Source organism: Marmota monax, unplaced genomic scaffold (genome assembly GCF_021218885.2).
Source record: "Marmota monax isolate L192 unplaced genomic scaffold, Marmota_monax_Labrador192_F-V1.1 WCK01_AAM20220418_F8-fsc00156, whole genome shotgun sequence".
In the NCBI taxonomy this organism is placed as follows: domain Eukaryota; kingdom Metazoa; phylum Chordata; class Mammalia; order Rodentia; family Sciuridae; genus Marmota; species Marmota monax.
Window position 1 is genome coordinate 3995931 of NW_026694013.1, and position 12529 is coordinate 4008459.

Sequence of the window (12529 nt, forward strand, 5' to 3'; positions counted from 1 at the left end):
TCAGCCCTTTTGTACAATCATGAAAGATTAACTACTTTTTGCAAATATTTGAGAAGAAATGAAGTTTAGATTTCATTTAAAGATTTCATTTACTCTCCTAAAGGGAAGATTTAAGTTGGGCTATAATACTTAGCATATTCTTGAATAAGAGGTTTCAAAGATTAAGTACTACTACTTTGTAGAACAGTATAGCATCTTCATATGTAAACCTATAAATTAGTTTCAAAATTTGATAAAATAAATTTAAAACTTGGTAACATTCAAGTTTTCATTTCTTCCACGATAAAATAATTACAATCAAGCAAAAAACTATTTTGTAGTATGAATGAACTTTAACACCAGTAGTAGTTTATTCTACGTACATAATAAAATGCTATATTTTCCTGCTTTAAATATCTTCTAAAACTTTTTATAATAGAATAAACTGAATTTTTAGTAATCAGTTTACAGTTCTCCGTGCTTCCTTCAGTACTGGTTGTACTCTTGCTCTTGATCCTTTTCTCTGACTACTGAATAAAAACATTTCTACAGGTTTCCTAATCTCCTTGGAAAAGATACATCAGTGTGTGTTCAAAAGCCTTCTGACCTTAATATAGGTTAGGCATCAACAGTAGTGGGTTAAACTTGTAAATTTTAGTGACCCCTCCAGATTTTTCCACTTACATGTAACACACCCTCTAAACTTTAAAACTTTCACTTTAGATTATGGTAAAACACCAACCATTTCCTTTTATTTTTATCATCTGTCAGTGTAAAAAACTCCTAATGAATCTGAAGCTTCTTCTGGGCTACTTGAAATCTCTCTCATTAATCTTTGTCGTGTGGCTCATAAATAATGAGAGGTATTAAAGATCATCATCTTGTTTACAGACAGCCACCACCAAAAGAGCCTGGAACTGGAATAATACCGGGGATCTGACCAGACAGTCAGACTGAGAGCATGTCAGGAGCCCTGATGTGTGGACGAAGCACACATTTAATTTTTTTTTTTTTTTTAACCACTAAGCTGGTTAACTGCACTCCGATTCAAATAATGATTGCCTTTTCCATATCAAAACACTAGAAAGAATTACGACCTTATAGCCATTTGAGCAGCTGCTGGACAGGCAGATAGCTCCACAGCCAACAGTCACCTTTCCATTTTTCAAGCACATACCTCTCATAGAAATGTTTTCAGTGCAGCAGTCTACAGAGCTGGTTATAACACCGGCACGATGTGACAACAAAATTCATGATGATTTTGCTTTTTCAGCCTGCCCCTTTCTTTTTTAAAAAATTCTTTTCTTGACCTTCATCCCCCAAAGAAAACCAAGCCAACAATACTTCACGAAACCTGCCTCAGTCTAAGGAATATAACGTTTTCAGTGAAAGCAAACCAGCTTTATAGAACAGCTTTCAGAGAAGCAGGAAGCTGATCTGAGCAGCAGAGAGCAGGGATGGGGCGGAGCAGAAAGGAACTGAGCTGGGTGAAAAGCGAAGCACAGACAGTCCTGGCCGCTTCTAGTTACTTATTGACACTTTTCTCTTAATAGCACAGATTTATGAACAGGGTGAGCATCCGTCCTGCCATACCTTTTCTTTCTTTTACGAATTTCTGTCAGTTGGTAAACTATCACACAGGGGAAAGTAAGGCCTTACAGCCCCGCCAGAGCCCAGTTGCAGGGAAATGATGTAAGCTTCCCACCTCCCACCAGCCCCCGCTCTGCCAATCCACCTCTACTCTGACCTGTTCATATCCCCTCCCTCCCCCAGGCCACTGTCCTGGGGCTGAGGGGCCCCAGGCTAGCCTAGCTGTGTCCTACTGTGCAGCACAAAGTATTTGCCAGGGAGTAAGAAATATTTTTGTTTTCAGAAAGTCTTCAATGAGAAAGTAAATGCCTTTCTATTAAAAAAAAAAAAAAAAAAAAAAATGCCGAATGTCCAAAAGCTAGTCAGTCCCCAGGACAAATAACACTAACTAGTTTTGAGGTGAGGAATGTAATTTACCAAAAGCCAGCAAAAGGTGTGATGTAGCAAGGGGTGTAATACTGGGTATTAGAAGAGAAGAGTTCTACTATTTTAATACCACCTCTGTGATCTACTAGCTTAATCTCTCTGGTTTTGTTTTCTGTAAAATGAAAGAAACATAAATTATATGATATCTCATACATTTGGTGATATAAACTGCTACCCAAAATTTGTTTTAAAAAAGTGAGGAGCCAGACTGTGGTCAATTGTTTGTTGTTTATTCAGCAACCTTTTAAAGATTTGCTTCGCCAAGTAGGACAAGAAATATAGTGAAAAAAATTTAGAGGAAGTTCAAGTGCTAATTCTGATCTGGAAAATTTGTAGAGAATTAGGATTATGGAAATTCATGCTCAGGAATGACAACTGATAAACAGATGTATGGAAGCAATTAAGACCTATGACATTACCCTACACAGCATAAACTATTTGCCTTGGCCAGCAGTGATATAAATTTAAAGGACTCACCAAGAATTTTAATTTTTTTTTTTTTTAATTAAGAGCCCATCATTTACTGTTTGCTAGCAAATCCTCTCCAAACAGATATGCAAACTCCTGGAAATACTTTTCCAAGGTTATGCAGAGGGTAAATATTTCCCAGATCAACTTTTCTAAGCACTCTTTCCTAAACCCCCCTCCCAACCTCAGAATGTCCCCTGCAGAGTCTGTTAACTTTTCTCACCTCCCTTTTTCTTTTCTTTCTTTCTTTCTTTATTTTAAATTGGTTGTTCAAAACATTACAAAACTCTTGACATATCATATTTCATACATTAGATTCAAGTGGGTTATGAACTCCCATTTTTACCCCAAATATAGATTGCAGAATTGTCACCTCCCTTTTTCAAACATCCTTTTCCCCCACTTTATAAATTCTGGGCACACAACTTACCCATCACAAATCTCACTCTGGGGCATATCTTGGAGTAGGGGTGGGGAAACCTCAGGGCTGTACACAAGGGGACAATTAGAATACCAGTCAGTCCAAAGTGAATGGCCCTAACCCAATCACTCTTCTGCAATTCAGATAGCTTTTGCCAATTCTTTGCTTAGAGAAAAACCGGGGGAGGGCCTGAATGAATTGTCAGCTGATGAATCATTAAAGATAATTTAAATGATGGATCACTAGGATTTTGAATGTAATCCAGGAGTCCAAATAAACAAGTGACACTGCTAACTTATACTTCCATTCTCTTCAACTTATGTAAACAAAATTCCACAGTGTATACATTTAAAAAGGATGAAAATATACTGAATAATAGTAATCAATTGATGATGAGCTAATTGGAAAAATAAAATATGCATTAATAAACAGATTTTGAATAAAACTGTTTTTATCTCTAATTTACTTACCAAAATTTGTGTCTTAAAGCATATTATTTTGATCAACTATATACTAATCATTACTCAATGATCCCTTTCTTAAAAATCAGAAGCTAGTATGGTGGCACATGTCTGTAATCCCAGTGATTTGAGAGAATGAGGCAGGAGGATCTTAATTCCAGGCCACCATTGAACACTTACCAAGACCCCTCTCAAAAATAAAATAAAAATGGCCAGGAATGTAGTTCAATGGTAGAGCATTCCTAGGTTTAATCCCCAGTACCACAAAAAAAAAAAAAAAAAAAAAAAAAAAATCACTTAGAACCCCATGACCATAGAAAATTAAAGTTTTAATCACAAAAGAATGATAAAGTGAGTAATAAAAGACTTTTAAACATAATACACAAGGATCAAATCTGCTGAGAAAAGTGTATTACAGTAAAAGTTCAAGGAGAAAAAAAAACACTAAGATTTCAGATTGCTACAGAAGAATTTATAAATGCATAATGGAAGGTAGTATTTTAAAAATCATCGTTTTAGACTAAAATGAATATATTTAAGAAGAAAATATTTTTTAAAAATCGAACGTTTACAAAAACAATTACACCTTTAGCAAAGAATTTAAACATAATGAAAAAACTTAAATGTCAATTAAGAATTATAGGTGAGAACCCATGATTTCCAAATTCTTGAACTCCCAAACACATAGAATAAAGCTTTCAATTTCCAGAAGTAGCAAATAAAATTCAAGAAACATCAGAGGAGAGAAGAAAGTGTTTTAAAATATGCATTACCTCTACTGTTTATAATGCCCATATGGTAAACTAGGCACATTATTCTCTTCCATGAATTATTATGTAGTTACCATTATTATGGTTTCACTTGATCATTATGTGATTACCTCTATACACCTCTACATTATTTCTGGGTTACTGACTGTCAATCTGAACCTGAAATATATTTAAGTGAATTGCCTGCAGTTACACTTCTAGATTCAAATCCAGACACACACACAACTCCAGAATGCCTGCTCTTGACTAAAAACATGATGCCTCCCAGAAACTGCAGAACAGAGTAGGAATGCTGCTGCCACTCCCTGCTGTAGTGTCTGCAGCTAACAGCTGCTTCAGTGGGGCAAGGTCATATACTAGGAAACTTTGCTGAACCCTACATCGGGAGATTTGCATCCTAGTTTTGACGGTTCGTGAGCTTGAGTAAGTTATTTAACTTTCTAAGCCTCAATTTCCTGATCTATAAAAAGTAATAATGGTCCTATTAGGGATCAAAAGAGAGTATCCTCATTCCAAGCTAGATGCCAATTTGAATTTCCTAAATAATAACTAATTTTTTAAGTTCTTACTATGTCTAGTCTTAATTCATTTAACTCTCCCAACAATCCTATGGCATAGTAGATACTCCGATTTTTATTAATGTTTTATCAATGAAGAAAGACTTTGTCCAAGAGAGGGAAAGCAGTTTGCCTAAGGTTATGAAGCTAAGGGGGTGAAAGAGCTAGCATTTAGGCTAAATGGTGTGACTTCAGGCTGATAGTCATTAGAACTACTGATTGTCTGGAAATAATAACATTATCTTTATTCTCACCATCATCATCATCAACACCAACCTTTTCTATAGTTCACCTGAAGGGCCTTGGGTCTAGAAAGCACTCAGTAGTGAGACATAGAAAGAATCTGAGACTAAAAGGAATTGAAGGCTTCAGAGAAAAAGTCAAGGAGGCTGTTCCCCAGAAGAAAATAACGTACAGCAGAATAAAGAGATAAACACAGGCCTGAAACTCAGAATATGAAAAAGTAATCAGCTAAGACACAGGGAACAAAAATCGGAAACATCCCAACAAAGAAAAAGTATACTTATGAAATTTTATAAGGTGCCTAAAAGAATTTTTTAAAAGGAAAAAAAAATCAATGTGTGATAATTTGAGGTCTTGCCTATTTAATAATTTCTCTCCAACTGAGGAAGCAGAGGATATGATCATTTTAATCAGCCACCACTGATGATCTGATCCAGGCAAAATGAAAACCATTTGCCTCTGAAAGTATCAGAGCCCAGTAAAACATCCCTCTCAACTATCTTTTGCAAATCTCAAATCATGTACTCATGTAAAATTATTTCTGGGTTCCTTTGAACAACTGTGTTTGGGTTTTTAATCTACGTTATTTTCTTCTACAGCTGCTGCTGCTGCTTCTTTTAATCAGGGATTCAACCTAGGCGCACTTAACCACTGAGCTACACTCCCTGCCCTTTTTCTTTATTTTTAATTTTGAGGCAGGGTCTCACTAAGTTGTTGAGGCTGGCCTTGAACTTAGTATCCTCCTGCCTTGTGCCTGGGGTTACAGGTGTTTACCACCACAACCAGCCCTCTATAGCTTCTATCTAAATCTAAAGCTTGTGTTTTTTTCCACTTAAAGGAATTGGGGGAAATCACATTTTGCCCATTTCTCTCCAGCAGAGGTAGACTGCATCCTACATGCTTCCAAATACTTTGCAGATACCAGTTAGAGGCACTGGTGTATCTCATTTGTGACTATAGATCTGTTTTCTCCATTATACTGTATCCATTCCACAAAAGTACTCCCAGGTTTTGTTCATCTTTACAACTCCAGTACACTGCACTACTATCATTAAATAGTAAAAGAAAGATTATTTTCTGACTTCATCAAATTTTCTTTTGTCACTTAACTTACTCTAGAAGACAATCTCCTCAGACAGTGATAATCTTAGATCAACAAAAATGATGAGAATTTAGTGGACTAGTGATTACTCCACTGACAATTGGTTGGGAAATAAAAAGGAAGGCCCCTGGGTCCATGTTTCAGAGTCCTCTTCAGTGATATTGGTTTTCAGACAAAAGATATGCTTCAGGGTCATGAGCTCTTAAAATTTATTAACTAGCTTGGGGGCCTTTGGTTATTTATCCAGTAAAGTGGCTAGCACAAGGTTAGTGTCCAACACACTTTCATATTGGTTGATTAATTGACTGCTGCTATTACAACTGTCATAGGCCAAAAGCAGGCTCTCCATGAACTGCCCACAAAGGTGTTAAAAGATTGAGAAAAACACCAAGAAGAATCTAAGATCATACAATTAGCTTTTTAGAATTATATATACAATTACATATAGTCAGATAATTAGTATTTATTTTTTAGTTTTAGTTCAACACAATGCCTTTATTTTATTTACTTACTTTTATGTGGTTCTGAGGATCAAACCCAGGGCCCTGCACGTGCTAGGCTAGCACTCTACCGCCGAGCCACAACCCTAACCCTAGTCAGATAATTTTTAAAAATCTAAATAATTACACTGCTACTTTTTTAAAACAGCATTCTTGAAAAATGCAGGGCCAAGGGAACTTTTTACCTTAATCTCAAGGGGAGGGGGGGGGGGAGACTCCCTATAAGTGAGGTGGTAATTTAGAAATTGCTGGCCCTTAAGGTATGTGTAAGAAAGATCAGGACCAATGATCACCTGATATTCCTCAAAGTTCCCAAATGTGATTACTATCTTGTAAACCTAAACATATCTACTTGAAAAAATTATCTTGGGGTTCCTAAATTGCATGTATCTCCTTTATCAATAAAACCTGAGCTTGTGTGTACCAGTAAACACAGCTAAATAAATAAATACAAAAAAGAAACTTTAATTTTAAACTTTAGGTTGCAGGCAAAGATTTAATTCTAAATGTGACAAATTTCCTCTAAGATTTCCTTGCATTACTGGGCTCCAAGAAACATTAAGTTTGAGCATTCTGTTCAACACTAATGTTGCTATCACATTAAAATTCAGTTTAAGATTTTTTTAAAATCAACAATTTCACAAAGAACAGATGATGATTTTAGTACACATTTTTAAAAAAAACAAAAACATTAAGAAAAATGAACCATGTGTATATTTCAGTCTGACAGGGTTTCAAGTTTTGCCAAATTTATAAAAGTTATACTACTCTGAGGACTATTAACTTCTTGATGAGATTAACCTCTAATGCAAGGGTACATGCATAGCTAACTACAAACTAAATTACATATATAGTAGAAAAAAATCAGAAAATAACAACATTTTTGTACCATGATGATTAAAAAAGCTAACCAGCAGGAATCAACTGACAAATTACAGATTATCCTCACCACACATTATCAAATATTTTTCCTTTACTTCCATGAAATCTTACTAAGAGTATTTCAATCCTTTATGTTACTCCACCTCAAGAAAACATTTCTATTATACTTTTTACAATAAACAGAATATTATAATTAAGAGTGGGATTTAGGTTTTCCATTTAAGTAGGCAGCATTACTAACAGGTGTAACATCTGCTTATTTTTTTTAGCTCCTTACAAAATAAATAAATTATATTTAATAGAAACATATTTTTCCAAATCAGATTAGATGTCATTTATTCACATGTTCTTTTCATCTGATAATTTTTCCTGAAGAAAAGGCTTGTTTTTACTCTAACATCCTTTCAAGAGGTTTCATGCTTGAAAGTCACAATTTGAAAATGTTTTAGCAAGCCCCTTCTAACTGCAGAGACATCTAAAGATGACCTATTTACATTAAAATGTTTGCTGACATAAGGTCAGCAAACATTTTAAAAAAACTTTTACTTCAGAAATAAAAAATCACTGAGGTAATTATTAATTATTCCTATTTTACAGAGAAAAACACCAAAATCTAGGAAGGTAGAGCATTTTGCCTGCATAAGCTAAAAAGCCAAAATTTGAGCTGGATTTTCTCATTCAAAATCAACTGTTTTTAATACTAATCAGTTTATAAAATGTGTTTCTCAATGCAGTATAGGCATATAAAATCTGCAAGAAAATTTAACATGGTTCTACAAAACTACCTCCTTTCCTTCTTACCCAGCTTTTAAGCAGCTTATTGACTATTTCTGCATTGTAACTCTTCATAAGCTTCTTTTAATGTGCTTGCACTGCTCCCCTAAATTTTCAAAGCATGATTTTGGATCCATTTCTCTCTTTGATTATTTTTATGAGTTTCTTCACTGTCCTATGTAAAATAAAGAATGTCAAGGGATTCACTAAAAAATTAAGCTTTTACTTTCAGGTGTGTGTTAATACTAAAAAGTAAAAAAAGACTTTTTTAGAACATAAAAGCACCAATGAGATAGGATATCTACCTTGAAAAGTAAGGATATGCTTCTGTACTTAATCTATAATTGTATCCTTAAGTATCTGGGGTTCAGAAAAACTATCTGGAATGACATTAACCTTTAGGAAACTAGCTGATTCCCAAGAGTGGGCAATACCTGGAAGCTGAGAATATTCTGAACTTTATTAGGGAAGTAAGGTCATGAAAGGTCAGTAATGAAGTCTGTGTCAGTACTGGAGCAAGGAAAGCTGTGACCTCCATTGGGACCACACACAACCTCCAGACTCCAAATCAGCATAATTCCTACTCCCTGTCCCTACCCAACTGCAGGGTACAGGGTGACTGGCATGGCTTTAGCCAATGGAGTAAATAATGAGTCAATAAGCTGCTAGGTGTGAGTCCGAGGCAAGCAGCCCAACATGGTCACTCAAGAAAAGGGATCCATCTGTCTTCGCAGGTAGGAGGTGAACTTAGTGGTCCTTAAAAATAATTTAAAGAAATAGAGAGGGACTGGTAAAATAAGAGAGGCAAATACTCAGAAAATTGAAGTAAAACAGGTGCACATACACACTTTTAAAAGAAATTATTTTATTTGTAAAATCTTTATATTTAAGCTGATGCAACCTACTGACAAAGATCCCATGGAATGGTTATTTATGAAAATGTTTTCAGAGATGTTTATAAAGATTCATTTTAAAGAAATACTTGACATTTAAATGTTATACATGTGAAGTCATATACTTCTGGGAAAAATGAAAGATCAAGATCTGTACAAAGGAGGAAAGGACCATATCAGATCCCAAAATGATGAAAAGTAATAAAGACAAGACGTAAAGGAACTAGCCAAAATTCAGAGAGCATGAAGGAAATCTTTAGTCATCTGTGAAGACTACACTTTAAAATTAAAAGTTTTATTTTGCTAGATCTTGCTCTTTCTCTAAATACAATTGTGTAACTTCTCTGTGATTAAGAAGGCCAAAGTTCTCAAAACAGGCACAAAGAAATTCTGATATTTTTGCACCTAAACAATAGTCAGATTCAACTACTCTGAGATCTTGCCAGAGAAAATGAAGAGTGTAGTTCTACTCCTGAAATTTTGAAAAAGAACTGCTACATGGCACTGCTCACAAATCAAGTTGAGGCTTTAGGCTTTTATACTTTCACTGATTTTTTTTTTTGGTACTGGGAATTGAACCCAGAGGCACTTAACCACTGAGCCACATCCCAAACCCTTTTCTTTTTTATTTTGAGACAGGGTCAGGGTCTTGCTAACTTACATAGGGCCTCCTTAAGTTGCTGGTGTTGGCTTTGAACTTGTGATCCTCTTGTCTGAGCCTCCCCAATTGCTGGGACACCACACCCAGCCTGAACTACTTGAAACAGTGCCAACTGGAATTATTTGATCACTTAAAATAGTGCAGCTGGAGTATATGAATCAGTGGTCCTTTAGTTTTGTTTTGTTTTGGGGGGGGGGGGTTGTTTTCTTTTCCCCAAAATAGTTACCTGAAGGACCAAATGACTTGATTAAAAAGGCAATCTGGAAACAAAGGAAGACTACCAGATTAGGAGGCAGAAAAACTAAAAAATAATTCAGAATTAGGATTAAACTACTTCGACTTCAGTTATTGTCTATTTTCTTTGGTCTAACAGCTTTGTTTTCTCAGTTCTTTTATTAAAATGTAGGATGGCTGGGGATGGTAGCACACACCTATAATCCTAGCAACTTTCAAGGCTGAGCAGGAGGATCACAAGTTTGAGGCCAGCCTGTGTAGCTTAGCAAGGCCCTAAGAAACTTAGTGAGACAGTTTCAAAACGTTAAAAATAAAATAAGAAGGACTGGGGATGAAGTCCAGTGATACAGTGTCCTGGGTTCAATCTGCAGTACCAAAAATGAATGAATGAATGGATAGATGGTAAAGAACCAAACACATTTCTTATCTATCCTAAGAACTAACAAGATAGTCAAAGAGTAGATGTTCTGTGAGTATATTTACTCACAGAAAATAACTAACAATCTCAAATAATAAAAAATTGAAATAGCCCCTTTTTTATCTGCTAAAGAAAAACTGGCATTAAAAACAGCATAAAATGATGACTACAGGTTCTAATATGATGTCAAAAGGCCAGATAAAAAATTCACCCGATAGATTAAATGACAGAAATGAAAACAAGCAGTGAAACAGAGCCTCCTCATTCTGATGTTCTTTGAAAACATTATTTATGTTTCACCTAACTTGGTATTTAATTTATTATATTATAATTATTTATTAGTAATTATTACATGTGATTTCTATTAAAATAAACAAATATTATCTATAATCACATTGTTATTATTGACATTCTAGACTCCCGGTGTTTTTGTTTTTTAATCCCAAACCCTGACACGATAAATCATTTTATATGTTCAATTTTACTCAATTATTTTTTATCACTTGCATTAATATTAATGGCTGAATATATATTATATATGTGTTACATATAATCAATGGCTTTGTGTGTGTGTGTGTGTGTGTGTGTGTTGGTGGTAGTAAGGATAGAACTCAAGGGTACTCCACCACCGTACTACATCCCCAGTCCTTTTTTAAGTTTTACTTTGAGACAAGGTCTCACTAGGTTGCTGAGACTGACCTTGAATTTGCAATCCTCCTGCTTCAGGCTCCCAAGGTAAGGGCCACCATGCATGGCTCAGGGGTTTTTCCAACCGGAATTGGGAAACTCAAGTACAGAGAAGTTAAGCATCTTGAACAAAGCTGGGATAAGCTGGGATTTGAACCTAAAATATGTGATTTCAGAGCTCATGCTAGTAATCAAATTGTTTGAGTGTAATATATGCCACATCCCTCTGACCTTCCTCCCACCTACATCTCATTCTAACACTTTAGCATCTGGCTTATCTCCAACATGAAATGGCTGCTAATCCAGACTGGCTTCTTTACTGATCATCCTACTCTCTATCTTTCCATTCCCCCATCCCATGCACCAAGCCCCTTCCCTTATTTTATGATCATTGTTGTTCACAGGGCTCTGTCAGTTTGTATACCTATCAGTGTCAGCACTCATGTACCCATCTCTGGCTTCTCAAGGCCCACCTTTTAAGACCTGGCTCATGTCTCCTCCCCTCCAAAAAGTCATATGTGACAAATAAGAATCTTAATTCATTCATTCATTCATTCATTTATTCAAATTACTCAACAATTACTTATTTAACGCCTACTATACTTTAAGCATTTGAATAAAAAAGGCAGCAAAGCAGACAAGGGCTCTGCCTTCCAGGAGAACAGGAGTGAAAAAAAAAAAAAATGCAAGCATCATTCCTGTCAGTTAAAACCATTACAAAAACAAGATAATTTCTGTACAATTTTTTTGGCTGGCTTTTTGCCAAACTCAGTTAAAACAATGAATTGCTGAAAAGCAGGGATTGGCACACATAATAGGCACATTTCAGTGATGAGTATATTAAAACATGTATAAGTGAAGCAAAAAGGAGGGAAGGGGAGGGAGGATGGGAGCATAGGATATAGGATGGGAGGAGGAAAAGGAGGAAGGGAGGACACCCTCAAACCATTGAGAAATGCTAACTCTTACAGCAAGAACCTTAAGCCTGCAAATGGGTGTTAGTCTGGCCTGCCTAGTGAAGGAAAAAACGAATTAAGTGATTTCAGGCAATGTGTTCATCTCCAGCTAAGCTATGTTTCCCACTATTTTCTCTCCTCTTATCCAAGCCCCCATTCACAGTCATGCTCCCTTCATGGTGCCTATGAGCATCTGCCCCCCAACAGGTTTTGTTTTATAACAATGACCCAAAATGTAATAACTAACAACAGCCAGAAAACTGAAAAACTTTGTAATACATTCATAACTAATTCTTTAGGATTTCTAAAGTTCTTAAAAGCTCCCCCAAACTAATTCATTTCTCTTTTAAAACATTAGTTTAGGGCTGGGGGTATGGCTCAGTGGTAGAGTGCTTGCCTAGCACATGTGAAGCACTGGGTTCAATCCTCAGCACCACATAAAAAATAAATAAATAAATAAAAACTGTTAGCTTAATTTTTTTAAATATTCAGAACAAGTGAATATAT

The 12529-nt window shown here is 35.6% G+C and overlaps 1 protein-coding gene across 8 annotated transcripts in view; it reads right to left on the reverse strand.

The window, feature by feature from the left end:
- The window catches only part of Bbx (BBX high mobility group box domain containing), a 285419-nt gene that overhangs the window by 212865 nt on the left and 60025 nt on the right, over positions 1-12529 (reverse strand). Inside the window, exon 1 of one of the 8 annotated variants that reach the window (XM_058585478.1) lies at positions 1573-1592. The exons of the other annotated variants lie outside the window; for them this stretch is intronic. The gene's annotated coding sequence lies outside the window, so the exon portion shown is untranslated. Of the gene's footprint in view, positions 1-1572; positions 1593-12529 lie in introns of those variants that run through there. 8 annotated transcript variants of the gene reach the window in all.